The following is a 25,462-nucleotide window of genomic DNA, read 5'->3' on the forward strand; positions in this document are numbered from 1 at the left end:
ACCGAAGTCTTACCTTACTGAAACGGACTCAGAAGATTCAAGATCAACAAAATATCTGACATTGCAGATCACAAAGAATGAATTTACCCAAGAAATAGTTAATAGGTCTGCAGGTGCGAGCCATGGGTCTGCAACTAAGAAGTTTCCTCAGTACGCATATCTTTCTCTCTCTTAAAGTGGCCTACTCTATAGTCACTCCAAAGGTGCAGCTATGGACTAATAATACCAAGTTCCCATGGCATGTACTTTATCAGAGCAAAAGCTACCAATCTCATTTTATAGCCACAAGTTTCAAGAATTCAAACTTTAAACCATCGAATAAAGAAATATTGAATCAAAATATATTAAAAAAAGGCCACGTGTCCCTTCATTTTCTTTTTTGGTCTTGGCTCGGCCCTAAAAATGGCTCATGAAATCAAAATTCCTATCCATCCTCAGAAGGATACGAAGGATTCACTATTTAGGCCCCACAATATCATTTCTTTTGGAATTTGGAGCTAGAATATTTTTCTTTCATGTGCCATAAAATCAGGGTTTATTTGGTAACATACTCATGCACATATTTTTAATTTTTAAACAAAATTATACTTATTTTTATATACTTTTTTATTTATATATCAAAAAAATACGCTCTCGATGATCTCGAGTTGAAATCCATCTTTATAATAGTTTTTGTTCATTGTCTGCATGCTTCCTTTCGTTGGTGACTATTTTTGGTTTGGATTCAGCAGGGATTGGGCGAAGAGAGCATGTGGTTGGGAACCCCGAGGAGGAGGAGGGGAGAGAGAGGAAAAAAGGAGTTTCAACAGTAAAGTCTGATTTCAGTCTGGCACGAAGAAGGGAGAAAGTGTTTTAGGTGAGAGAAACATAGAGATATCAGAGACATCAGACTATCACTAATGTTGCTTTTCAATTTTAACATAAAATTGGTCACGTGCAACACATATAGAAATACCAGTATAAAAATATCACTTTACATTTCAGAGGTTTTTAGCAAAGAGAAAAAATGAGAGCTATCTGTCTATGCCCGTCTTCACAACTTAGTAATCTCTCTCTCGGTCCCAACTCCGAGAAGACTAAACCCACAAACACAAACCCACAGTAGACACAAACTCATACAAACGAGAGAGAGAAGGAAGAGAGACCATTCGAATATGAGGGAGAAACGGCTGCCGGTTTGAAAACATCAAAGGAGATGAGCTCCAGAGAGACTGTGAAGTGCCAGCTTCTCCCTCTTGTTTGGCGGAAAAAAAAATCACGGATGATATAAAGTAAATTAGGGAAACAATGTTGGGTGAAGACAGTCTCTTCCCTCTATCTCGTTTGTATGGGTTTGTGTTTGTGGGTTTAATCTTCTCAAATGTTTTTGGAGTTTGGACCGAGAGAGATTACTAGGTTGAGAAGATAGGCATAGACAGATAGCTCTGATTTTTTTTCTTTGCTAATCCGATAGAACTCTGATATGTAAAGTGATATTTTTGGATTCATATCCCGTGCAATATATAGGGTATTGCACGGTGTGCAATAGCTCAAATCTCAACCGTTGAAAGCATCCAATGGCTCCTGTGAAGTGCCAGCTCGTCAATCCGCGTGAAGGTGACTGCCACCTCCACCCTCTCACTTCTCCAGTCCTCCTCCCTCTGCTGTCACCGCCACCGCCACCCTCAGTTTTTGCTTCTTACCCAAACCACATCCGCATGCCCACCTTCATCTCTGCTCTGATTCCTCTTTTTCGAGTTGACGAAGCGAACCTTCAACCGTTTCATGGGTTTTGTGAATCTTTGTTTTCTTCCTCCTCTAAACTTGTAAGTAATTTTTTTACCAAGATATTTCAGATTTTACTGTTTGTTACCCAAATACAAGTTTTTTTATTATCTCTATTTCTCTTCTCTATTCTCAGTTTTTTTTTTACCTGAATCGTCTAATTATGTATTTTCATGAATTTGATGGTAATACTTCACTGAATCTGTGTAAAATTACAAATGGAAGATCAAATTGATAGACTTAGTCACTGAATCAGATTGATTTCTTGAAATTGCCAGATTTTTTTGGCCCCTGAAATTTTATGCCATATGTGTTGTTGATGAGTTTTTTTTCTTTTTTTTCTTTTGATTCCTTTGATGTCCATGTTGGTCTCTTTGATGATTATGGTTAGTCTTTGATGGAATGATGTATCTTGAACGATTTTTGTATGGGGTATTTAGGAATTTATGTCCTATTGATTTTTCAACTTGTGTTCATTTCTTATGCCTGGCAATTTTCATGGATGGGTGTTGTGATGTCATTTGTGGTGGTATTGTTTAGCTGTGTGGAGATTCTAGGCAAGGGGGTTTAGAAGGGGAAAAAGGAAATATACTATAACAAGCTTTGGCATGAATGAGGTTTATGTAAGAGCATAATTTTTTTTATAAAAAAAATTATTATTTACATGTGTTTGATAATTTTGCATAAATGGTGTTTGAAAAATGCAACTTGAAACGGTTTTTGGATGTTTGCATGGTATAAATTAAAATGTTAAGCCTCGAAAGAATAGCTCGTTTTCATCTCTGCAATATGAAGAGTTTTTTTCTTTTAGATGCAACTAAAGTTTGCAAGCATACTTGGAATTTTCAGATTTTGGTTCATTCCTTGTAATAATAAATTTTTTTTTGGTAGTGCAGGCATGCGATGCTTCTATTCTGTTGGGTTTGCTGAAGAAAGAAACAATGATGCTCTTGTATATGTTATCTATCAGATTTGTTACATCCCTGCCAGAGCAAAGGCATGCATGACCATAAGGATTCAATGTTGTGCATGAGCAGCATAATGCAAACAAGAATGCAAGGGGGAGAAACATTCCAATTCATGATGCACCCTTCGCCCATGATGCAACAAGTGACTCTAATACAAACAAAGAAGTCAAGAGGCCTTGGTGTTGCATGACGCTCCACCAATGCACTAAAGTATAAGGAATACAGCATCATCTAGCAGAGATGGTGTGGAATAAGCTCCAAAAATCTTGTAACAAACTTTATAATGTAACCATAACAAGTGAAAACTTCACACTTGTAATTTGTGAAGGACATGTTTTGAGGGTTAGGGAGGCCTACACTAGTGTGGTGTCAATTTTCATTGTTCTTCTCAAGTAACATATACAGTGACTTGAAGTAGAGTTTCTCTACTTCAGACCATGGTTTTTTCACCTCACTTACTGAGGCAAAGGGGTTTTACGCATAATCAACATACCTTTTATGTTTCTATCTTACTTATCTTGCCATCATGCCATTAACCTAGCCCTATTGATCCTTTTTTATGGCATCATATGTATTGGTAGTTTCACTAATCTAAAGACCTAGTTCCTAATAAACTCTCTCTAAACTAAACTATATAGCATGTACAAGGGATGAAACAATTAAGATTCATATCGCTATTGATTTTTAAAAAAAAAACAAAAAAAATATTATGAGAACTAAATCTAGAGAATATAACATTTTAAAGGGTGTAACACATTAAATCCTTAAAGTCTGGACCATAAAAAATTTAACCTTATAATTTCAAAGGTAACAAAATAGATCCAAAGATTCCAAAAATCAACAAATTAAACATTCCCTATATTAAGAAATCACAATCACAATGAATATTTAATTTATTATTTTAAAATTATAAGATTTAATTTATTATCTTTTCAATTTTTAATTACTTTCATTGTTATATCAGTTTGTAACTTTCATGCTGTAAAAATTCATAGAATTCACTTACATCCAATTTGACTCATTAATTTAACAAATTTTACTCCAACTCGTTTTCTTTTAATATAAAGCTACCACATCACCCATTAGTTTAACTGTTTAGCAAACTGTTGAGATCAAAAACAAAGCCAATAATTATTACTTTTTTTTAAAAAAAAATTCACTTTTATGAAAAATATAAATTATTATAAAAAATATTCAGTTACTTTTTCTATACAAAAATTTGTAAACATATTTTCTAAGGTCAGTCGATTTTTTTTTGCTGATATTTTCTAAAAGTCTATAAAACAGAAAAAAAAAAAAAATAAATGTTTTAGCAAAAAGTAATAAATAAATAAAGGGTGGTTGAAAAACCCTTCTTCCAAAACCTAACCTTCTTCCAAAACCCAAGCAAAATTTGCCAAATAGTACATTTTTCAAAAAAAATTAGGCGCATGGCCTGCGTTCAAAGTTATTTAGTAAGTTAGACTGTTTTCAAAGTTATTTACTAAGTTAGACTGTTTTTTAAAATTGAGTTTGGTCTTCCAAAACCCGGCAAAATTTGCCAAATAGTACATTTCCCAAAAAAAATTAGGCGCATGGCATGTGTTCAAAGTTATTTAGTAAATTAGACTGTTTTTGAAAATCGAGTTTGGTAAAATTGACTTTGAACTGGAAAACGAACATTATAGTGGTGTTTTTTTAGTGCCTATAGCAGCGTTTATAGAAAACGCCATTATAGGATACCTATGGTGGCATTTTTACAAATGCCACTATAGTATTCATTTTTCAGCACAAAGTCAATTTTGCCAAACTCAATTTTCAAAAACAGTTAACTTACTAAATAGTTTTGAAAACTCTAATTGCAACTCAATTTTCAATCTAACTTACTAAATAATTCATTTAAACGCATGCCACTCACCTCATTTGTTTGGCAAATTTTGCCTCCAAAACTCTATTCTCTCTCCAAAATTTCAAACCAAAACCTCAGTGCTTAAAACCTCAACGGAAAAAAAAAATCGCCACCATTCAGAGGAGGGGAGAGGAGAGGCTAGGCAAGGCAAGGAAGAGCGACTTACCGGCAGCCACCAGGAAGGTGGAGGCGGAGCTCCGTCGCGATGAGTTATACAGAGACTCAGTTGGGGCGATCGACGGTGGGAAATTTGCCAGGTATCAAGAATTTTTTTTTTCTCCCTTAAAAAGAATATATATGAAAAAGAAAAGGGATTTTGTTATTGGATTCTTTTGTGAAATGGTTTAAATTTGCTTTATTTTTCAATTGCAGTTGTTGTAGATGATGATGGTGATGGTGGTGGTGAGGTTAAAGGAGGAGAAGTTCCAAGGTTTGAATTTAGAGTGACCCATGAAGCTAAACTTAAAGAACTATTGCATAAGATTAGTTCTCTTGAAATTAAGTTATGCTCTGATGGTGTAAAAGAGTTCATTAGGTTGCTAAAGGGTAATACTGGAGGTGAATTGCTCCATTTATATGTACGGAGTTCGTGTAATTGCTCGGAGCTTCTAGATGCTTGGAAGCTTCGACGAGGGAGGCCTGGATTCTCCTATATAATTAAACTGATTTCTGCTATCCTTGGTCATCCCGATGGGGTGTATGATCCCAAGGATGGGGAGAGAATAGCTATTAGTAAGGTTCTCAACAAGTTTGCAAGATTGCTTGTTGAAGAATACATGGTAGAACTTCAGAAGGAACTAGATGGTATAGAGGTGAAGTGCCAAAATGCAGCACTTTTGCTACTGGCTTTGATTGTTAGGCGTCAGTCGGGATTGGCTTCTGAGGTAGCAAAGAAATTTGATTTTAAATCTAAGACATTTTTGCAAGCTAGCAGAATATAAAAAGAACCAACAGGAGAAGAGGGTGATGAAGCATTCGTCGAGGAAGGCATTTGTTGGCTTTGCAATGTCTTTTTTGGAGGTGGGGCGGCCAGGATTGTTGAGGTGGGTGCTGCAGCAGAACGAAATGTATTCTGGTGTCCTTCGTGGGCTTGGGAATGATGATGATGAAACTATTATTTATGTTTTGTCAACATTACGGGATAGGGTTCTCGTGGAAGAGTCTTCGGTGCCCCCTGGTCTTCGAAGTGTTCTCTTTGGGAGTGTTACTTTGGAACAATTGGTTAGCATTTCTGGAAGAGGGAATGATGGGTCTGCTGCAGAGTTGGCATACCATACACTGGTCCTCGTTTGCACTGATCCTTGTAATGGTTTGATGCAGGATTTGAAGAGAAGCCCAAGTCCATTGAGGGGTAATCCAAAGGTACTCGTTGGACTCATGAAGAGGCTAAAAGCAACTGAGGTTAGCTCTCACAGAGACTTGCTTTTGGCTATTGTTAGTGGGAGTCCCTTTTTCGGTTCAGCCTACATGGAAGAGTTCCCCTACAACCTCGAAGATTTTTCGTCATCAACCTGGTCAGTTTTCTTCAAACCACTGCATGTTCAATATGTTCTTTGTTTATTAGTTCCTTCATTTTTGTATATTTGCATGGTGACTGAAGCTTTTGCAGAGTATCATGAAATGTCTGTGTCCTCGTCCGTTCAGCCAGTCAGTAGTTAACAAGGGGTTGCTTCACTCTGATTTTCTTGTGAAGCATGAGGCTTCTTTTGGAGGCATTGAAGTTGCTGGACTCCTTCATTAGTGCTTTGAATCATAGTTCTTATTCGAGTGATCAAATGAGGCAGGGTTGGGCATCTCTCAAGCAAGATATTCAGAATGAAGTCCGAACTTCTCTCCTTGATCCCCACGTTTTACTGACGCTTCTTTCTTCTTTGACTTGCCACCCCAAGACTCGTGAATCAAGTTTGAAGAGAACAGCGGATTTTGAAAAATTACCTGAACATAGCAACAATAATATAAAAAAGTTGAAATTGAATGATGAGAACAAGGACATGGATATTGTTGTAAGTGGCATAATTCTGATCTAGATTTTGTTCCGCTTGGAGACAATGAAAGAGATGTTGGTTCACTTGAAATAGATGAGACTGACAATGGCCAGGATCTTATCAGTGTTATCTCAGAAATGTGGGGTTTAAACCAATGATCTGAGCCTTTTATCACACCAAAGGGTGTAGAGATGTTCTTCCAATCTAAACTACCTGATACTCTTAAAATTTATATTGTAAGTTCAATTTCTCTGAATCTTGTTGCCCTATGCTTAAACAAGAAAGAAAACTTTTTGGTTGTTTATTTGATTCAATGTAGTTATTACCTTTTGTTGGTTGACATCATTTCTTCTTTATGTGATTTAGCCTTTGAAGTGATTTGCTAGCTTATTTGTTAAGAACACTTTTTTGAAAAAAAAAAAAAAAGTATTATTTAGTTTTTCAATTTATTGTCATCTTAACTTTATTTGTCTTTAAAAGAAATTAAACCTCGCCCTGCAGCGCAAGATGAATATCCTGTATTAGCTCTCTATATCATTCATGAGCGGCCCAGCAGAAAAATAAATGGGTGTTGGGGGAATTCATCAAGGGCTGAAATTACTTAGTTTAAATTATTCTGTTAATTAGAAAAGTCTACTCTCTAATGATCTCTGACAATGGTTTTTTAATTCTTTTTTGCAGCGGGTAGTGCCTACTGTGTTGGAAGGATCATTGGAGTTCTTCATAAATCTCCTCAGCAATCCTTTAGGCATACTAACCAATCTACAGTGTTGTCTCTTGTCTTTGCTAATATAATACATTGGATTCTCCCCAAGCAGTGGTATTCCCACTAGAAACCCTCCATTGATGTACAAGCGTCTACATCCACTTATTTACTTGTTAATTTTTTCACCAATCAGTGATGTAAAGAATCTATCGTATAGTCTGGCACGAGCAGCTATGTTTAGTACTGGTGCATTTGACAGAAATGTAGATGAAATTGGAGCATGGTTACTATTTTACCAGGGTATGACAAGGGAAAATCTTCTGTTGAGGTCCTAGAATTGGAAATGTTGCAGAGCCTGTCTCCAGTTGTTATCTCATTTTTCTGTGATGCCATATCAACTATTGGGAATAATTTATTCAAGTTTTGGGAAATTGTTAAGCATAATGCATTCCATTCGAAAGGTGCTAAAGGTAATTGATGCTTCCTATTTGTTTGATGCTTATTCTGTGAAACTAAGAAAATTTTTATGTGTCGATGCTCTCCCCATCTCTTGCATTATCTTTACTCTTTTTGGTAGGATAATTTCTACCTAGTCTAGGTTTGAACTTGATATTATATTTATTTGCTCATTTCAAGAACCTCTAACTTTTACACGGCATGATGATAATTTTCTTTGGAAATTCTTGGTGGTGAGTGGCCATTGAGCTCTTTCTCAACTGACACATCCTCCCCTTTTAAGTGCTAGGTGGAGGTTGAAGTCATGAGTTCAAAACCCGTTGGGTGCGTGAGTAACTTATCAATAAAAAAAAACCTTTTGGTGGTGAGTGGTTCTGGTAATCATGTAGAATTTTTACTACGTAGTAAAGGTTTGACCTTGATATTATATTTATCTGCTGATTAGTTGAGTGATTCTAAATTCTAATAAGGCGTATATGAGCAAATATGCTGCTTCCTTGGTTTAATTTAATACAAAAGTAGTCATCTATCATTCACTCAAACCATAAGGTAAGAAATTAAAGGCTTACGGATGTAATTCTCTTTAGGCTAATCATAATGTGACATACTGATTAAAAAAGAAACTTTAGGCTAATCATAGTGTGACATGAGATCTCTCAACAGTTGTGCTGAGAGAACTATCCTTACTCCTTAACCACCGAATTGCTGTGTCATATTTTTTTCTTTTGCTGGATTCTTTACTAGTCATTGAATTACTGGGCTGTTCTATCCTTCTCTATGCCCGGAAAAAAGAAAAGAAGTATATTTTTATCATTAATTCAAGTGCTTCCTATCTTTCTACTAGTGATGGCTATTTTGTGCTTTTAAATTTTTTCCCTTTTTTCTGGCAGATGTATCACCTACTTTCAACCCTCTTGTAATATGTGTCTTGCGGAAATGTCTAAGGTTGCTAACTTCTGAATCTGGAAGCTTTACATTGCCTGAGAAGTCAATCATATCATTATATGTATGCAATACACTAAAATATCTAATGCAAACTCAGGTAAATATATTGAGTTTCAGCTTCATTACTGCTTGCAGTTTCTAGACAATCTAATCTATGGACTGAATTTAATAGGTAGATGCTGGGTTTCTATCTGCCTTGGTGGAATCAGTCTTGTCTGAGAGATTTGGTGACTGTTCTGTAGTAGATGATTCTGGAGATTGCTTCTGTGACTGTAGGCCATTAAATAACTTGCTGCTTTTTTCACGGAGCGTTTCACTACAACAAACTTCATGCATTTTTTCTACTGATAGAAAAGCTTGGCCTATAGATAGTTCTTTTGCGAGTACACATGATGATGTCAAAAAGATTTTAAGGGCTGGGGATAGCGACAATATATCTGGCATAACCAAGGCATTTTCTTCCTCAATTATTTGCACGTCACCTGATGAGATATTGAAAAATTTTCCATCAGTTATGGCTATTTCACACAACCTTCTTGGAGTTCCTATGTCAATCTTATCATCAGTATTCTTTCTTGAACAAAATCTTCTTACCAGCATTTCTAAGTTATGGCCCGACATGTTCTTCCCTGGTCTGGAAACAACTCTTTCTGTTGTTCATTGTGAAGTCAAAGGAGATGATGCCAATGCAGTTTTTGGTCGTCCTTTGGATTCTCAGGAAATTGTTTACAATGGAGATCTTGATGCAAGTGAATCTGTTGCTGCAGTATTTAGCTTATTTTTGAAGCAGGCACCTTTCCGTGTGCTATTTCCTGCAATTATTAACATCAGTGGTCCTTACTTGCTGGAGCCCTTGAAGATTCAAGACATGCTTCTGGCTAAACTATCTGACTCAATAACAGATTGCCACAGCACTACTTGTCTGCAGCTAGTGCTATTTTGAATCCATCAAATACAATTATCTTATAGAATTAAACCATTAGTTGAACTCCAACAACTTGCAGAGATTTTCTTTAATCTCGTAAAGAACTTATTTGCTCAACTATTGTTTTCAAAATCTGAGTCTGCTTGTTCCAGAAAATCTGGGTTTCCTTTCTCAGGACCAGATATTCAAGAAGTGGTTCAATCTATCTTCTGTCATCCTGCAGTGGTAGCATCATTATCCTGTCCTTCGGATTGTAAAGGAAACTTAGCAATTGAAGATGTGGTGGGCACTTTGGATATGTTGATTAGTTTATCCAGGCAGAGGGTTCATATGTTGGATCTTCATCTCTTGAATATATTAACAACTTCTGAGTACTTGTTGACCTTATGCAATATCCAAAACTTGGTATTCAAAGATGATAAAAGTTCTTATAAGCAACTTGTGGGGGCCTTTAATGCCTTGGTACAGAGGCTATTTCTGGAAGCCAGGGAAAGTTTGATCTGTGCATTTGTACTAAAGACATGATGCCCATCCTTCCGACATTCTATGCTTTACAAGCTCTCCTATGGTTTATACCTCCTTTTGAACTTCTTGAATTAGAGCAATGGATTTTTAATAGGGTTGGCATGGATGAATTGACAGTTTGCAAAACATCTAAAGATATCTGCTCGCTCTATTGGATTTTGTATTGCTGCTGGTGCTTTCAAAACTCTGTCCGGTTTTACGGAGCAGCAGGTTACAAAAAGAGTACCATACAATTTGTTATGGGAAATAGAAGAAGAGAATATTAACATCAACATAATTGAGGAAATCTATTTTAAAGTTGTTACATTTGCCTTGCATTTTGAACTAGATTTTGCAGATAAATGCTTGCTGGAGACTGTTAATGTTGGTTACAGACAGAAATACATGTAGCAGCATAGTATTCATCCATTAAGTTTACTAATGTCAAGGGTTACGGTGATAACTCCTGTGGAAGTGCTTTCTCATTGCATTTACAGGACAAGCAAGATGAAAGCTAAATTATTGTTCCTTCTTATTGAAACAATCTCCATGCATTTGTCAACCTTCGGGCACTTATTTTTGGGTATTCTGAACAAAGATTTGTCTCACCAGGGCAATTTGATGCAAGAAAATTGTGGCCTTGCTCTTTCAGATGAGGACTTTATGATGCTTCTGCCTGCTGCTTTTTCTTACCTGAACTCAATTTTTATAAAATTCGGAAAGCAACACCATAATCATTTTGGAAGCATACCTTCTTTATATTCCAGGATTCTTTTAAATGGTTTCCTTGACCGGAAGAGTTTTGTCTCTAGAGATATATTTGAGGAAGAATATGGCGAGCAATTTTTATATATATGAAGAGTTTTGACTCAAAATTCATCCTACTCATGTCTCATGTGCCACATGCAATTTTTTATATGGAATTTTTGGGATCCATTTCGTTTATGAACCTACAAATGATATCAAATTTGCATTGTTGGAAATTATTATATAATTTTTACATTCATAGACTGTTTATATCATTTATAAATTACAAATAGTAATTTAATATTTTACAATTTATTTACAAACTTATACAATCCTATTTCAAGTATATATAACTATATTTTTAATAAAAACATTGAATCTACCATTATTAAGAGCATACAACTCTTAGATGTCCACTTTTTAAATGATCCAAAATACACTCGCCCATTACTTATAATATGTTTAAATTACTTAATAGGTTCCAATAGGAAAAATAATATATTCCAAACACCTAAATTTTATGTCACATTTAAAATACAACACAAGCCCCCTATTCCTCTTTTTTGCACTACAATAATTACTTCAAACTACCTATACTTTTTTGCTACTAGTATTTTAGAGATATATAAATGTCATTTTGCTTATAACTATTTATTCTTGTAAAATATTAGTATTTGTCGTGAAATTTTAAAGTACTTGCAAGTGTACGAATCATACCGAATTATAATTTGACAAGAATGAGGTCGAATCCACAGGGACTTGTATGAACGTAGAAAAATTAATTAAACCTTAACCAAATTAATCATAATCTAGTTTAATAAAATTGTTTGTTTTGAAATTAAATAAACTAAATAAGAAATTGATCTAAGAAAAGATATAAAATAGAGCAGTAAGGAGATGAAACAATCTACAGAGAGGTATTGTGGTTTGGGATACGCCTTGTTAATTCATATTAGCATATATCCATGATCATTAATTTTTCCCAACCGCTACATGATAATCTAGAAATCAATCTTGCTATCATAAAAAATATTATCATTAAAACTTATGTTTAAAAATCTATAGTATACTCTTCTTTGCCTCCAAGATATAAAATCAAATTATCAATTGTGTCTGTTGACAAACAAATCACAAGAGTAATCCAATTCTTAAAATCAAATTATAATAAACCAAGCATTCAATTAATTATGATAAAGCCAAAATCATGAGAAAAACATGATTGAACTCATATCTAGAATCCTATCTTAGTCAATAGATGTGAAGAAAGAACAATTTAAATCATTAAAAAACAACTATTGTGAGAAAAATTCAATCACATAAATACTACTGATAATCCTTAATAAGGTTTCATCCTCAACCTTAATTATGAATTTAGCTACTCATAGTAATTGAAATAAAACACAAAAATAAAATATTAAATATCCAACTAGACAAATTAAATAGAGAAAGAAATAGTCACAATCCTTAAAAAAAAAAAAAAAAAAAAAGCCATAGAGGAAACGACATGTGGTTGTCTGCTTCATGTGCTCCAGCTCCAGCCGTCTATTTTCTCTATATAGTTTTACAAACCAACCAAGGGCTTAGAGCATTCACATCCCGAATTCTTATCATATCCTATTTTACCATCCCAAAAAGCTACTTTATCAATTATACCATACCATTTTACAATACCACCAACATCCCAAAACTCTATTATTTTACCATTTTATAAAATATTATTTTTTAAGTCCTGGAGCAGGAAGGCAAACATAAAAAAAACATTGTTTTTATTCGTACTCTTTCATTTTTTTTCATTCCTTCCTCTCTCTCTCCTGTCTCACTTTTCTGTTATCTAGGTTTGATTGTGCTCCAATTCATGCGTCTGTGAGATCATGGGTCTGTGCTCTGGTTGTGGATCATGAGTCGTGGATCATGAAATCGTGATATGGGTTTTTGTTGGTTGTGCTTCGGTGGGTTTTTGTTGGTTATGGGGGTCAGATTTGTGGGGTTGGCCGTGCTCGATAGCGTCACCATCAGTTTGGCCGTAGGTTGTGGGTGTCACTGTCGGTTTGGCCATGGGTTGTGGTGTCATCGTCGATGTGGCCATGGGCCATAGGTCGTGGCTATGGTGATGGGTTTTTTTTTTTGCTTAGGTTGTTGGGTAGCGATGGTGGTTCTATGTCTGGCTACAGCAGTGGTTCGGTGGTTGGTTGTGCTTGTGTCGTGGGTTGCTGTTTGATCTGTAGTGCTAGGTTGGTTGTGTTGTGGGTTGCTGTCTGGTGAAGCTTTAACGATGGAGAGATAGAGATGAGAGATGTGTGAATGAGAGAGAAAACTAATATTTAGATAAAATATTAATATTTTCTTTTGCAATTGTGCTACAGTGCGATTCTACATTTAGAATTGCATTAATATTTTCTTTTGCAATTGTGCTATAGTGCGATTCTACATTTAGAATTGCACTGTAGCACAATTGCAAAAAAATTTGCAATAGTTGGCTTTTACAAGTTCGGATGCTGGGGTTTTTGGACTTTTATGCTAAATTTTCTTTTCATATGGTATATGGCATTCCTAATGTGAATGCTCTTATACATGAGAAGCCACTCCTAGTACAAATCGAATACTATTGCTTTGATTTGCTCCTTTGTAATCCATCACATGCGCCTGACCTAAAGCAATAATCAGTAAAATCCCAGCGTGGCCCAAAAGTAAGAACTCCCATCCTAGGTACGTGTTTTGGTGAAGAAATATTGAGGCCCACGTCAAAGCATGCTTTCAAGCCCATTGTAAATGTCTTACTAAAGCAAACTTTCATATTTTCATCTTTTTACTTTTCTTTGCTTTTCTTTTTCCTTTTACTTCACACGCTGACTTCACTAGGTTGGTTCAGATACCGTTTATTGCTAAAAATTGAAAACTTAATACTGAAAACATTGTAATAAAATAATTTTTAAATGTATGAATAGTGCCATAGAACCCAGTGTATGTTTGGATTACACTGAAAACTGAATTTCCTCTACGTTCAGCTTTTCTATGGGTCCTGTGCACTGTTCATGGGATCCGCAAGTACGGAATTCAGCAAAAACAATTTTAAAACTAGGTCCTATGACACTATTCACACATTTAAAAATTATTTTGCTACAATATTTTTAGCAATAAGTTTTCAGTTTTCAGCAATAAGTGGTATCCAAACAAACCCTAAATGTTTCCTTGGCACTTTGACCACGTTAGATTGAATAGTAGGTCTCACTTGTTGTTCTTTACTTTTTGGTCTTCTCTTGAATTCACGCTTGATTGGATGTAAGTTGGCTTGAGTCAATTGGCCTAGCCTCACTTTTCATGTAAAGCTCTTATTACCTACAACACAAATATAATATATAATCAGTCACAAATTAGCATAAAAGTAAGGCTAAATATGAAAATATGAGAGTACTTTATTGGCTATATTTCATAAACATCAAATACCTCCAAACCTACATTTTGTTAATCCTCGAGCAAAACAGATAAAGAGTAAAAATAAAATAAGAAATTAAAATGAAGAAAAAGAAAATCCTAACTAATCCACTTTCGTTGGAAATTTCAATTGCATTTAGCATATGCAACAAGCTTTTAAACCCCTAGCTTACGCTAGTGAACGAGTTGTAATCTCGTGAGGGTTTGCATTGAATATACTCATAAAATTCTTAGAATAAATATTGAAACAAGCAAAACAAAGAAAATCAAACAAAACTAAAACTTTATTTTTTTTCATTAGCCTTTTGCAAAGAGGATTAGTTCAAATTCAAAAACACTACAATTGCCAAGAAAGTTCACATGCCATCAAAACTCAATGTGAGTGAAAATTAGTAGCCAGCCCAAACATGCTCTTAGTTTTAAAATAAACTTGACTCAAATCTCTATTTGAAAGTATGCTTCAACTCAAATCTTTCTAGTGTTATCACTCAACAAATGAAATCACTTTGAAATGGAGTGTAACACTCTCAATAAGATATGTGAGTGGAATAATGTAAGCAAGATCAAATACCTCACATATAAATCACATGAAAAACACTTAACCAAGAAAGAACAAGTAGTCTTATGAAAGGACGCCAAAAATATTTACCACATTTTTTTTTCAATCATATCAATATTTGAACTACATAATCTTCAAGGTCAAATAAGGACTTTATTAGGGCGTAATGTAGGGTAAAAGTAAAGGGAATGAAATAAAAATGGATAAAGATAAATATAAGAAGTGTTTTCAAGATTAGTTGGTATGTCAACACTTTTGGAATTTCCATTTAATATCATTTTTCCAATTCTTCTTCTTCAAAGCAATATTCCTTCCTTACATTGCACTTCTCAAAATTTGATGAGAACTTTTTTTTTTTTTTTTTTTTTTTTTTCCATTTTTCTTCTTTTCCATTTTTTTTTTGTTTGAATTCTCTATTTTTTTTTCCTTGAATTCTTGCACAACCACTACATTGAGACAAACTGATCAAATTCTATCTTGAAAGAAAGAAAGGCCTAATAGGGTGACTAGTGATAATGTATCAAGAATGAAAAATAAAAACACATATATGGCTCGAAGTGGATAAAAATGACCTAATCTTATCTCTCAAGGACTAGGTATAGTTCATTCAATACTAATGACTTTAAAAGATTCAAGTGTGGCATAAAATAAAATTTTTTTTTTTCTTGGCCAAAAGAAAGGACAATGAGACTACAACAAGGGGATTATGTTACGCACTTCTAAATGAACTTTAAAATTAGAAAAATTAAATAACCCTCCAAAAATAATGATTGGCTCAAAAACTCACAAGGGTGATAGTCTGCATATGTTATCTTCAAGATTTTCTAATCACTTCTATCCTTCAACAACAAGTTGTGTCTAAGTGGCTATGTGCATGTGCAATGAATTAAGCATGAGAGCAGTGAAATTCTTTATGCAAGAGTAGTATAACGAACTTAAAGCATAAACCTCAAGCCAGGCAAAAGAAATTCTTTTCTTTTCTTTTAGCACTACTGCAAAAAAAAAAAAAAAAAAAAAAAAAAAAAAAAAAAGAAGAAGAAGAAGAAGAAGAAGAAGAAGAAGATAGAAATCCATGTACATCCCCCCAAACCTAAACTAAACATTGTCCTTAATGTTAAAAATTAGGGGTGTGCGCGGTTCGGTAAGGGTGGTTTTTTTCCAAATTTATTACCGAACCGATAGAGATCGGTTTTTTCATAATTGGAACCGATGCACACCACCTAGGGTCGGTTTTCCAACCTATAGCGGTGCGGTTTTTTGCGGTGCAGTTTAGTCGGTTTGGTCGGTTTGAAATATTAAAAAAAACTATTTTTTTAATAAAAAAAAATTGGGCTTTCAAGCCCAATATCAATATATCAACTTGTTCAAGAAATCTGTGCCAAATAATGTATTTTTCATTTCATAATGATCACATAATGATCCAAAATTTCAAACCTGTCCAAAATTTCACATAATGATCACATAATGATCCAAAATTTCAAAATTGTATTTTTCATTTCAAATCTATGCAAAACCTGTGTAAAAAATATGTTCACATAATGATCCAAATTTTTTTCATTTCATTCTCCATGCAAAAATATTTTGAAATTGCCTCAATAAGAGTTCAACTCCCAAAATACTATCATGTAGCATATAATATCATTAGTGTCACTGTGTGTGTTAGTGTCAATAACAATAAGTTTTAATGTATTTACTTAATAACATATTATAGAACCATTTGTCACTGTCTACAAATGCCAAAAGATATACAAACTAAATTAGCATTTAGGCAAAAGAATGCTAATTACTTGTTTCCCCAATAATAATCCCACCCATGAATACCTAAATAACTATCATCAGTGATAAGTCCACTACCAATAACATGTACAGATATAATTAGCATATAGGCAAAACAATGCTAATTCTTGTAAGTCCTTTGTCTAGTAAGTCTGTGCACTATGCATCATTCTAGAACTCCTACAAAATACTAAACAAAACAAAATAAACTCATGTTAATAACAATAAAACGTTTATGAACAATAGAATATTTATAATTAACACAAACAAATGAGAATAGCAAGTATACTTACATAATACTAACTACTAACTAACTCCAAGCAAAGAGCAGCACATCACTCATCATCATCCAGCACAACGGTGCTTGGATCCTCCTCCATAGGCATTGGGCAAACCGATGCAATTTCTACAATCCCATTCAAAATAAAATGACTTGTAAACATTGAGCAAATAAATAAATAATTGATATATACAACAAACAAAATGAACATATATATATTTTTACTAGTGTCAATCTCAAAAATCATCCACATCCTCCACATTATCCATGCACTCCAGAAACTTCAGTGGCCTTTTTTTCTTTGCATCTTTCAACCAATTTTGGGTACAAATAAGGGCTTCAACTGTATTAGGAGATAGTGAACTACGAAACAAATCCAAAACACGCCCCCCATACTAAAAGCAGACTCAAATGCAACTGTAGAGACAGGAATAACCAACACATCACCGGCAATTTGGGAAAAGACTCGATATCTAGAAGAATTCATTTTCTACCACATCAAGATGTCGAAATCCTCCACATCAGGGTCCTCAGAAGATTCCAACAAATACCTATCCAACTCAGATTTGCTTTCCACACTGTCCTCGTCCGCCAAGTGTTGCTTAAACTTATTATTATAACTTTTAATGCGATCAGACAATGAAGCATTGCCAACACTTGGCCTGGAGTCCCTAGACAATGAAGCACCACTACCACTAGAACTCGAAACTCCATTTTGACCCACTCTCTCCACATACAATCTCTTCAATGCATCCCGAACCTTAGAGCTCATCGCATCCCCCTTGTCCTTTCCATACCACTCCCTAAACCAAAACTTTACGTACTTTAATCTATACCTTGGGTTAAGAACAATAGCAACAAAAAGCATCAAATTGATATTATCCATACTTCCCCAATACTTATCATTTTTTTTTTCATCTCTACTGCCATACTCTTCAAAAATGGATCCCCATCAACACTACACAACTGTTGCAATTGATTTTCAATGCTAATTAACTCATGGAAGTATATATTAGAAGTGACAAACAAGGACCCATAAAATCTAAGTGTCGCCTCATAAAATATGCCAAGAAATTTCACAAAGGTCTTGATATTTTTCCAATCAAGATAGTTAGGAGAACCGATTGGCTTTTTCTTCGCTTCACAAAAATAAAGTTTGTAATGCCCATCCTCCTCTTCCAACCTATCAAATGCTCTCACAAATTTCAAAGCACAATCCAACATGAGATAAGTGGAATTCCATCTTGTTGGCGCATCAAGGGACAACAAACATTTGGCTTTGATTTTCTCATTTTCAACACATTCTTGAAACTTCTCAAACCTTGTGGGAGAGGCTCTCACATATCGCACCGCATTCCAAACTTTGGCAATTGATTCATGAATGGACTTCAACCCACTTTGCACAATTAAATTCAAGATATGCGCACAACAACACATATGCATGAACTCACCACCCAATATGCTACTATCTCTTTTTTTTGTTTTCTTCTTCACATAATCAATTGCCACTTCGTTAGAACTAGTATTGTCCACAGTGATTGTAAACAACCGGTCTATACCCCACTTCAACAAAGATGACTCAACCGTTCTACCTATGGTGTCCCCTTTGTGATTAGCTATAGGGCAAAAGTACAAGATTTTCTTTTGGTAAATCCAATCCCCATCAATGAAGTGTGCGGTGACTACCATGTAGTTCAAGTTTTGTATGGATGTCCAAGTATCCGTTGTCACACAAACCTATTGCCCAACAAAAGCCCTTCTCAAAACATCCACCTCACTAGAATAAATCTTCATACAAGCCCTTGCAATGATAGTGCGATGGGGAATAGGAAACCTAAGCTCAACTATTTCCATAAATTCTTGAAACCCTTGATGCTCCACAAATTTAAAAGGCAATTCATCAATGACAATCATCCTTGCCAATGCCAACCTTATCCTCTCTTCACTATAATTTGCAACCACTAACACATTTGAACCACTTTCCCTTTCTCTCTTCGCTTGGAAAGACAAAGTTTTTTGCTTATCATCACGGGGAAAAGGCCACTTCTTACACACTTTCATGTGTTGCAACATGCCCGAAGTACCATTTTTCTTACCATGACACTTATATTGATTTTTACAATACTTGCATTGAGACCTAGGATTAGTGGGATCAATACCGACCAACTTAATGAAGTGCTGCCAAATTATAGATGGGTCCTTACCACCTTGTTTAGGTGACAGTGGGGGAAGTGATGCACCAAGTCCAATTGGTGATGCAGGTTCAAGTGGGTTAGGGTCCCCAGGTGCAACAAATCCACCAAATCCAGGTGGAGCATCAACATCCATCTAATATAAAAAATTCCAACCAACAAAAAAACAAAGTTTTCATAACAATATCAAATTGTAATTTTTCCAGCAATACAATATCAAATAACTCATTCCCAATCAATGAATGTCACAACCAGATTCAATAATAGCAATAACTAATCAGTTTAGTTACAACAAGGCAATAGACAATAACAGACTAACAATTATTAATCATTAATCGTTGCTCAACAATTTATGTCACTAATATTAACAACAATTCAGAACTAGAGAATTAGCTTTTATTTTATATTTATATTGAATAAATATAAAATAAAAGCTAATTTTATATATAATTATAAATAAACTTAAAGCAGTTGTTACTAAGTACTAAAAATTTAAAATCATAATGTTGAATATAGTGAGTGTTTAGTAATTACCTCTCGGTGAAGGATTGAAAGTGTGAATTCTCTCAATCTCGTCTCCCTCAAAAATTAAAATGTTGAAGGAAAAAAAAACCGTTAGTGCTTACTACAGTACTTAGGAGACTGAGTCAACTGACTAAATAAATAAATAACTAAAAACAAACTAAATAAATTAACTAAACTGGGTCAACACACCAAAAAGTAAAAACTAAATTAAATAAATAAATAACTAACTAAAAACTAACTAAATAAAAACTCAATAAATAAATAACTACAAACAACTCACACTCACACCATCACACGCACAACTCACACTCACACGCATAAATAAGTATAACTGTATAACTAAATAAATAAACTAACTGAGTCAACAGACTCAACACACTCAGTGACTCACATGCACGACTCTAACTCAGTATTATTTATTTATTTAACTCTAACTCTAACTCTAAGTCAACAACTAACTCCATCTCTAACTCTAACTCCAAGTCTCTAACTCACTTCCCTACTGAACATTGAACAACAAGAACTCAACAACTCACACAATCCCACTCACACGCACAGCAACAAACAGTCAAACACAATCTCTCTCATGCCGTTTCCATTAAAACCAAAAGAAAGGGGCTGAACTGATGGCTCACCGTGGTTTGCTGCAGGGAGCTGCTGCTGCTGCGAGGTGTGACTCAAGCCGACGAGACCGCGAGTGAGAGGCTAGAGAGAGTTAAGGGTCCCCAGGTGAATAGGATGAATTTATAGTGAGGTTACTGAGGGTCTGAAAACCTACATAAAATGGTGCGTTTTGTGTTTTTTTTTTTCTTTCTTTTTTTAATAATAACCCAATACGACGACGTTTTACTAAAAAATTTAAAACAGATACACACCTAAACGACGCCATACCCCTGATCTAAACTAAAAATATTTCCCTCTGTTTGTATCGGTTCGGTTCGGCTCTAGTCGGTGATTTGCTTTGCGTCTTCGATGTCCTCCCCGCACCAGCATCGGAGCTCCGTTCGCGTTCCGATCGCTGGCATTGGCTCCGTCGGTCGGTGGCAATGGCGGTGCGGGAGGGTCGATGTTGTCGACTCCGGTGATAGTTTGCACACCCCTATTAAAAATGATACTCTCAAATATATGCCTTGAATGAAAAGAGAGCAACAATATTGATATGCAACATGAGAATCAAGTATAATGTGAGTAAGGTAGAGAGAAGGAGGAAACGTACCTAATGAAGTTGACTATTATAAATTTTAATTTCTGTCAAACATTAGCTAGAACAAAAGAAAATAAAAATAAACAAGGAAATAAACTCAAAGATTAATCTAGAAGTAGAAAATAAACAAGAAAAATATGATTTTTTTTTTTAATTTATTTATCCTAACTACAACTAGTAGAAGGAAAAATTCAACTAAGATCTAATCTATTTTTCTAACCAAGTCCCTGGCAACAACGCCAAAAATTTGTTGTAAAATTTTAAAGTACTTACAAGTGTACGAACCGTACCAAACTATAGTTTGACAAGAACGAGGTTAAACCCACAGGGATTTGTATGAACATAGGAAAATTGATTAAACCTTAACCAAATTAATCCTAATCTAGTTTAATAAAAATTGGTTGTTTTGAAATTAAATAAACTAAATAAGAAATTGATCTAAGTGTAAACACCGCATTTTATGCCCCTTATGACTCAGGCTCCCGTTCTTTAATGATGTTAGAATTCTAAAGCTCAAGGTTGGTTTAGGGTCTCAATCAGATTGAAATTGACTTGAGGAAAGTGTTTTTGGAAAATATAACTCATTTATAAACTAAATAAACTTTTTGTAAAATAAGACAACGAAAAACAGGCATGTGTGTCCATGCTAGGGTTCCAGAAACTATGTAAGGAAATGTTTTCTGCATTAAAAAATGGTTTGGAACGAATCCCACATAGCTTGGAAGCGGTCTCAAACCCCCTTTTTTTACTATAAAAAACCATACATGGTACATTTTCAAAACAACACAGAATCCAAGAGGAAAACATACAAGATTCGCTAGAAATAATGAATCAAAGAGAGAGTTTTTCACAAAACACCTACAAGTCAATTTTTTCTGATTTAGACATTTTCTATTCTTGATCATATAGTTTCAAGGTTTACTAACTAATCTTGTTTTAGTTGTGACTAGATTGACTGAGGGAGGCAGTCAAAATCAAGCTAAAGAGCCTTTGTTTTGAAGGTAAAGGTTCTAGCTCTCTTTTGCCTCTATTCCTTTTTTCTTTTTCTTTTTTTTATTTTTTTTATTTTTTTTTATTCTTGTTTTTTCTTGTTTTATTTTGCTTCATATTTGTTTAAATATGTCTGTTTAGTCTAGGTTTATCTTGCTTTTTGTAATAAGCATGTTAGGTTGTTAGGTTTTAGTTTCTGCTTGTTTAGTGTTCTTTTTCCTCGGTTAGGGTTTAGGGTGTGTATGCTTTCTACATGCGTACGCATCCTTGAAGCCCCGAAAACCCTAATCCGAGTCTTGTTTTTCTTTTTCTTTTTTTTTTTTGTTTATGTAACATGTTTCTGTTCTGAGTTGGTTTTCATGCTTATAAAGCCTCTGCCTTTATGTTTTGTTTTGTTTTGTTTGTTTGTTTCTTTGATGCTAGTTAGGGTTTCGATCTTTTGATGTGCTATGAACATGCATATTACATAAACATGCATTGATGCATAGGTGCTGTGATGTAGTAAGATAAGTGAGGTAAGTCATACACTCACATGGACATGCATTTTATGATGTTGCCTTTGCAATGGATGCAAGCAAGTTTGGTTGGATGCCATGTTCTTGATGTTTAAATGCCTCTAATATGATTTTGTTGCCATGTTTTGTTTCCGCCCCTAATGTATGCTATGATGTCGTGATAGATGTATGGGTTTGGGATGAGAATACCATGTTTGTGTGTTTAGATGCATATTAGAGTGTGTGAGTCTAAGATAACAATGTTGAGCGTGCCTTTAATGGGATTAAGACGTGGAACACAATGAGTGAAAGTCGACCCACGGGTCGGGTGGGGTTGGGTGCGTAACACCTTGCCATCCCCATACCTAAACTCTGGACACATGCTCTGGTAGTAAATCAATCATTTCATGAAGGGCGCTAATTTATGGTTTTTAGACCTAATCTAGGTGGTGACTCCATTTTTCCGCCATGGTCCACCCTAAGCCAAGGCGTATTCACCCATTGCGAGGATGAAACCACTGTGTTGTCCCCAACTGCGCACGGACACTTGCGTCCACTTTAAGTGGAGATATAAAATAAAACAGTAAAAAGATTAAACAATCTAGAGAGAGATATTAAGGTTTTGGAATCCGCCTTGTTAATTCATACCAGCATATATTCATGATCATTAATATTTCCCAACCACTTTGCTATCATGATAATCTTGAAATCAACTTTGCTATCATGGAAAATATTATCATTAAAACTTATGTTTAAAAATCTAAAGCATGTTCTTCTTCACTTCCAATGTATAAAATCAAATCATCAATTATATCCGTTGACAAACAAATCACAAGAGTATCCAATTCTTAAAATCAAATCATAATAAACCAAGTATTCAATTAATTAAGATGAATCCAAAAACATGAGAAAAAAATGATTGAACTTATATCTAGAATCCTATCTTAGGCAATAAATGTGATGTAAGAACAATTTAAATCATTAAAGGACAACTATTGTGAGAAAAATTAAATCACATAAATACTACTGATAATCCTTAACAAGATTTCATCCTCAACCTTAATTATAAATTTAGCTACTCATAGTAATTGAAATAAAACACAAAAATAAAATACTAAACATTCAACTAGACAAATATAATAGAGAAAGAAATAGTCACAATGCTAAGGAAAAGCCATAGAGGACGTCACATGCAGTAGCTTGCTCCATGCACTCCAACCCTAACCGTCTATTTTCTCTATATGGTTTTACAAACTGACCAAAGGCTTATATATGAGAAGCCACTCCGGATACAAATCGAATTAGTGCCCGTTTGTTTGCACTTTCCTCTAGCAAAAGCTTTGAAACCCAAAAAATAATATTTGCGTTTGGTAAGGTTTTAAACGCAGCTTTTTCTAGAAATCTGCGTTTTGAAATGTGAAGGCCAATGCGTGTTCTCTACGTTTTGGCATGACAACTTTGAGCTGCAATTGCAAAACGCACAAACGCATTTTCTCAAAACAAAAATATTACTATTGGTGGGTTTCTCTTTTTCCTAAATTGCCCATGGTTTTTTTTGCTCCTCTATGATGCTGTGCTGCGGCATCTCGTCTTCTTCTTCTTTTTCTGTGCTACTTCTTCTTCTTCTCTTCTCTATTTTTTTTTTTTTATTTTATTTACGTCTTACATATCTAATCTCAAAAAAACCTTTTGAATTCAGTAGAGGTTTTGATAAAAGAAAAGAATAAAGAAGATCAAGGTGAAGAGTGCATGGGTGTGGGCTGTGTGGCTGAATGTGTGGAGGAAAGAAGAGAAAGGAGAAAAAGAAAGAAGACAAAAGGTGAAGGGTTGGCTCTTGTGGTTGAGGAAAAACGGAAGGAAAAGAAAAGGAAAAAGAAAAAGAAAAGGGAAATGGGTTGGGTTGAGTGTGGGGCAAGGTGCCAATAAATATATTAAAAGAATAGAATATATTTAAGTAACGTTATTTCACAATATTGTAAAAATTTATTGTGAAAATATTGTGAACATAACATTTTTTGAAAAAAGAAATGCTAAAGCCAAATACTTTTTTACAAAATCTTTTATTAAGAGAGTCATTTATTATTAACATGAAGTAATTATTATTATCTATATATATCTATATAATAACTAATAGCTGAAACGTTTGACTTTTTGTTGACTACTTCTTATTGCGCCACATGGCTTGATAATTTAATGACACGATTCGTTCAAAAAAAATCAAAAATTGTATCTGTTCGACTGACTGATTAAATAAACCGTTTCAGTGAAATTTTAAAAAACGTTTGTGTTCAATTTGCCTATATAAATTAGAGACACACTGTTTTGTCTTGAGTAGGCACTTGGCAGTTACAAAAGATTAGAAAAACCTTTCTCAGTCACTTTTCACTTCTGTACTCTACTCTACTCTCTCTCTCTCTCTCTCTCTCTCTCTCTCTCTCTGTGTCTGAAGATTATTTCCTGTCGACAACAGAGTGAAAGTCGACCCACGGGTCGGGTGGGGTTGGGTGCGTAACACCTTGCCATCCCCATACCTAAACTCTGGACACATGCTCTGGTAGTAAATCAATCATTTCATGAAGGGCGCTAATTTATGGTTTTTAGACCTAATCTAGGTGGTGACTCCATTTTTCCGCCATGGTCCACCCTAAGCCAAGGCGTATTCACCCATTGCGAGGATGAAACCACTGTGTTGTCCCCAACTGCGCACGGACACTTGCGTCCACTTTAAGTGGAGATATAAAATAAAACAGTAAAAAGATTAAACAATCTAGAGAGAGATATTAAGGTTTTGGAATCCGCCTTGTTAATTCATACCAGCATATATTCATGATCATTAATATTTCCCAACCACTTTGCTATCATGATAATCTTGAAATCAACTTTGCTATCATGGAAAATATTATCATTAAAACTTATGTTTAAAAATCTAAAGCATGTTCTTCTTCACTTCCAATGTATAAAATCAAATCATCAATTATATCCGTTGACAAACAAATCACAAGAGTATCCAATTCTTAAAATCAAATCATAATAAACCAAGTATTCAATTAATTAAGATGAATCCAAAAACATGAGAAAAAAATGATTGAACTTATATCTAGAATCCTATCTTAGGCAATAAA

General features: G+C 34.7%; 1 long non-coding RNA gene and 1 pseudogene across 1 annotated transcript; both read left to right on the forward strand.

The window, feature by feature from the left end:
• Positions 1–1,000: 1,000 nt before the first annotated feature.
• On the forward strand, positions 1,001–3,244 carry LOC112008825 (uncharacterized). The gene is made up of 2 exons (XR_010624087.1): positions 1,001–1,805; positions 2,661–3,244. It is a non-coding gene; the product is annotated as an uncharacterized LOC112008825 (long non-coding RNA).
• Positions 3,245–4,825: 1,581 nt separating this feature from the next.
• Positions 4,826–11,038, forward strand: LOC136062296 (uncharacterized; annotated as a pseudogene).
• The last annotated feature ends 14,424 nt before the right edge of the window (positions 11,039–25,462 follow it).

The sequence above is a fragment of the Quercus suber genome, unplaced genomic scaffold (genome assembly GCF_002906115.3).
Source record: "Quercus suber isolate HL8 unplaced genomic scaffold, Cork oak 2.0 scaffold_400, whole genome shotgun sequence".
NCBI lineage: Eukaryota > Viridiplantae > Streptophyta > Magnoliopsida > Fagales > Fagaceae > Quercus > Quercus suber.